Consider the following 4,981-nt stretch of genomic DNA (forward strand, 5'->3'; position numbering starts at 1 on the left):
AACAACAACAACAACAACAACAACAAAAGGGCTATTCTTAGAACTAATCAGTAAGTTTAGGAAGGAAAGTTGCAGTATACTAGATCAATAAACGGTTTTATTTCCATATACTATCAACAAATGATCAGACTAAAATTTAAAATATCTACAGAATTTCTTTTAAATATGAAAGACTGTGGTAAGTCTGACAGAAAATGGAAACATTTATACATTGAAAACTAGAAAACAATGCAAATAGAAATGAGACTTAAATAAAAGGACTATGTCCTGTTCATGTGTCAGAAGCCTCATTATTGTAAATCTCAAACTGATTTAGAGGTTCAGTGCAATCAATTTAAATTGCAGCAAACTTTTGAGATGAAATTGACAAGATTCTTTTTTTTTTTAAGTTTCATTTTATTTTTGCGAGAGATAGAGACAGCACAAGTGGGGGAGGGGCTGAGAGAGAGGGAGACAAAGAATCCCAAGCAGGTTCCAGATGAAGGGCTCCATCTCATAAAACCATGAGATCATGACGTGAGCTGAAACCAAGAGTCAGATGCTTAACTGAGTCATCCAGGTGACCCAAAAGTGACAAGATTCTTAAAATTCATATGGAAATGAAAAGGTTTTAAGAATAGCCAAAAATCTTCGCAAAAAAAAAAAATTTGTTTGAGGTCTAATACTACCTGATCTCAAGATTTATTATATACACAGCTACAATATCAAGACAATGTGGTATTGGTGTAAAGACAGAAAAATGGGTAAATGAAATAATAGATCAGAAATAGATACAACTGATATAATAACAACAAATTTTCAACAAAAGCATTTCAGTGGGGGAAAGAATAGTGTTTTTAACAAACAACTGGATATCTATATTTTAAATTGAACCTTAATCCATTCTTCATAACATATAAAAAAATTAACTCAAAATGGACCATAACCCTAAATATAAAATCTAAAACTATAAAACTCCTAGAAGAAAATGTAAGAGAAAACCTTTGGGACCTAGAATTAGGCAAAGAGTTCTTAGATAAGGACAATGAAAGCATGAACCACAAAAGAATAAATGAGAAATTGGACTCTAGTCTTCAAAAGACCCCACTAAGGGAATGGAAAGAGAAGCCACAGACTAGTGACAGATATTTTCACATCATATATCTGTTAAACAACCAGCAGCCAAAATGTACAAAGAGTTCTAAAACCAAAATGTTAAAAACTGAGCAAAATATTTAAACAGACACTTCCCTGGTTATATTAATGGCAAAAAAGAACATACAAAGATGCCCAACATCATTAGCTATCAAGGAAATGTTAATTAAAGCCACAATAGGATACCACTTATGTACCTACTAAAATGACTAAAATTTAAAAACTAGTATTACCAAATGTTGGTGAAGACATAGAGAAATGAACTTTTACACACTGCTTGTAGGAATGTAAAATGGTGTAACTACTTTGGAAAATAGGTGATTTCTTTTAAACATAAACCTATACGATCCAGCCATTCCATTTATAATTATCCAAGAGACTAAATATTAGGCATGTGTGCATACACCATACAATATCCAGGACGCGTGCATAGTTATACAGGAATGCTCATAGCAGCTTTGTTTGTAACAAAAACTGGAAGTAATTCAAATATCTATCATAGGAAAATGAATATTCATACAATGGAATACAAATTAGCAAGAAAAAGGAAAGACCTCTTGATACACAACAAATTGGATTAAAATTCAAAACAATATGCTGAAAGGAACCAGGAAAAACAAACTTTCACTTTATTATTCCATTTATTTCAAACTGTAGGACATGCAAATGAATGTATAGTGGCAGAAAGCAGATCATTGGTTGCCTGGGTACAGGGTGGAGAGCAAGTGAATAAAGAGTCATTACCAAGGGGTAAGAAGAAGCTCTCAAGGATGGACATGTTCCTTGTCTTCATTGTGGTGACAGTTTCATTGGTATATATGTAAGACCAAAGTTACCATATTATACACTTTAACTATGTGTAGTTTATGGTATGTATTAAATTTTAAAAATTTTTCTTAAAAAAAAAAACACCTCTTCACCATGTTAAAATGCCCTACATTTATCTGCTTTTTTTTTTTTTTAACATCAAATACCCCTTCTAATTCATTCCACTTTAGACATTCTGTTCTTCCCCACCTTTCACCTCAAGGCTTTTGAGAAAGCTCTTCTTACTAGTATACAGATTTATCACTACTCTCACCAATGGCCACAGCAAATAAGATTTAGATTATCTTCCCCAAATAAAAATACCATTCTCTTCTGGTCTTTCTTAGTCCCAGTTTACCCACACCTTATAAACTTCCTAATGTAATGAAATTTTGGAATATTATTCCACACAGGTTGTTAAACCAGTAAAACTGTTCATTCACCCTGTCATTGAGTCCTTCAACTAATATTTAGTGAATGTTACATACTATGTACTCTTCTAGAGCTTGAGCCATATCATTATAATAATGCAGCTAAATATTCCTGCTCCAGTCGTACTTAAATGCTAGCAAAGTGGACTGAGAGTAAATAAACAAATTATAACATGACAAAAATGCCATTAAAAAAGTGAAATAAAGCAAAGCGATGAGCAGTAACACTTGGGGGAGTGTTGTATTACATACAGAGGTCTGCTAGTCTTAGAGAAGTCTCACCTAATCAGTCATCTATGAACACAGAGTCAGAATATACTGCCAATTCTACAGTGATAAAATTATATAATAGTTACCAGTGTCTGCTCCTCAAGGCTACCAGAAGAAAATAACAAAAATTGGAGGAGATATAAACAACGTAGACAATAAAAACCAGTGAAAATCCATGAAACCAAGAGTTGATTCTTTCAAAAGCACAACAAAATTGACAATTTTTTAGCTAGACTGACTTAGGAAAAAAAAGAAAAGATTCAAATAAAATCAGAAACAAAACAGAAGGCACTGTAATTGATTTTACAGAAATAAAAAAGATTTTGGGTACTCTGAACAACTGTACACCAAGAAACTGGATATTCTAAATGAAATAGACAAATTCCTACAAACCCAAAATGTACCAAGACGGACTGATAAAAGAAGTAGAAAATCTGAATAAACCTGAAACTAGTAAGGAGATTAAATAAGTAATAAAAACCTCCAAAAATATAATCCTGACGACAACTGCTGCCTGGCAGTGTCTCCTCGGCACCAGAGGTGAGCAGAGATGCAGACCATACCTCAATCCTCTTAGAGATGAAAAATTTGAATCCCAAAGAAAAGCAAGATCTAGAAAGCAAAACAGTCTAGAAAATCAACGCAGGGAGTGACACTGAAGAGGCTGAAAAACAGTAAGTTGTACCAGAACCAGAGAACAAGAATGAAGGAAATCAGGATAAAGAAGGATAAAGAAGAAAGGGAGCCAGAAACATCTAGAGATGAATATAAACAAAAGTACTTCAGAACATACGATAAGACTTATCAGTGTTACAGACCAGAATCAACTTCAAGTTCAACCACTCTTTTTCACTGTCTACCATGAACAGTTCACTCTATGCTTCAAGTCAACTAAACAGGACAAATACTCCTGTAGGTATAACGTCTGTTTACTCCAGAGTATTAACAAAGGAAAATGAAAGACAGGGAGAAAAAAAAAAAAAAAAAAAAAAAGGAATGAAGATGAATCACTACCTAAATCAATCATAGAATGATGGCAACAAGGAGAAATAAGATCTACAGAAGTTTAATATTGGAAATAAGCTATCAGTGAAAATGAATAAGAACAACAATCATATAGAAGAGGGATCTAATAAGAAAGAAAACTTAGATTCCATTTCTACATAAAAAGCCAGTCCCACATCAATTAGTGATCAGTGCGATGCCTTACTGGGATGCTTTGGATCACTTTTTTAAAAGAAAGAAAACTTTACAGTGGCAGGCTAGAAAAGGAGGATTTCTGACTTTAAGAACTTTTATGAACAAATTCCAGCTGAAAAGAAAAAGCTGAAAACATAGCTACATGATGCAAGTATGGAACTGACAGATCTTAAAATGCAGTTGGAAAAAAGGCATCTAGAGATTAGAAAGATTTACTGTGAAGTCTCTACTGGAAATGGAAAAAAAGGAACAAAAAGCTTTAGAAAGAATACCAGAAGTAGTAGAGCTCCAATGCTACCAGACGTAAAAACAGACAAATAGAAACTAAAGGATGAAAATAGGGCACTGGTCAGAGTGATAGGCAAACTTTCCCAATTAAAAAGAGAAACAGCAAGTAATGGAATTACATATTATAACCTAGTGGACCATAATCAACAGTCACTTGAAATTCTTGGAGACTATCATTTTCAGAGATTCTGCCACATGCCCACTTAGTATTTTTGTTTGCTTTTCTTTTCTTGTTTTGAGACCATTGTTTCACAGGAATGCAGCTGCTGAGAAGTTTGTTTTAATGACTGAGAAAACTTGGTTTACAGGTCTAGGATGTAAAGAAAGTGCTCAAGGCCAGATCTTCCTCAGATATTTAACCAGTAAGCCTTAGTTGTACGTAAACACATTCACATCAACAAAAACTTTGAGCTCTCACAGAAGACAATTATTCAACATTTTTGATGAGCCACAGTTTTGAATTTTTCAATATTTAATTTTTTTTAAATTTTATACCTAGGTTTGGTTTTGTATTTTTCCTTTGTAACTCTCCATGTGCTAGACTCTTCCATATTTTCACAGCTTTTGTCATTTACAGAAAGAACACTTGCTCTTCTGAGATCATTGTTATGCATTAAGTGAATACTCTGTTGTCTCTCATTTAAATTGCTTGGTGGAACATTTGCTTACACTGTGCAATATGCATTTTCTTATGTGAATGCTTTAAATTCAGTTGAGATTAGGCTCTTTTAAGCCCTATTTGCTGCCTTCATTGGTCACTTTGCTTTATTATTGTAGTACAGGATGTTAGATTCTGTAATCTTCACACTTATCTTAGTAGGTACTGAGTGATGTTGTTTATATCAACAAGT

General features: G+C 33.4%; 1 pseudogene; it reads left to right on the plus strand.

The window, feature by feature from the left end:
* The first annotated feature begins 1,904 nt into the window (after positions 1–1,904).
* Positions 1,905–4,337, plus strand: LOC131515656 (protein phosphatase 1 regulatory subunit 12A-like; annotated as a pseudogene).
* The last annotated feature ends 644 nt before the right edge of the window (positions 4,338–4,981 follow it).

The sequence above is a fragment of the Neofelis nebulosa genome, chromosome 1 (genome assembly GCF_028018385.1).
Source record: "Neofelis nebulosa isolate mNeoNeb1 chromosome 1, mNeoNeb1.pri, whole genome shotgun sequence".
Lineage (NCBI taxonomy): Eukaryota > Metazoa > Chordata > Mammalia > Carnivora > Felidae > Neofelis > Neofelis nebulosa.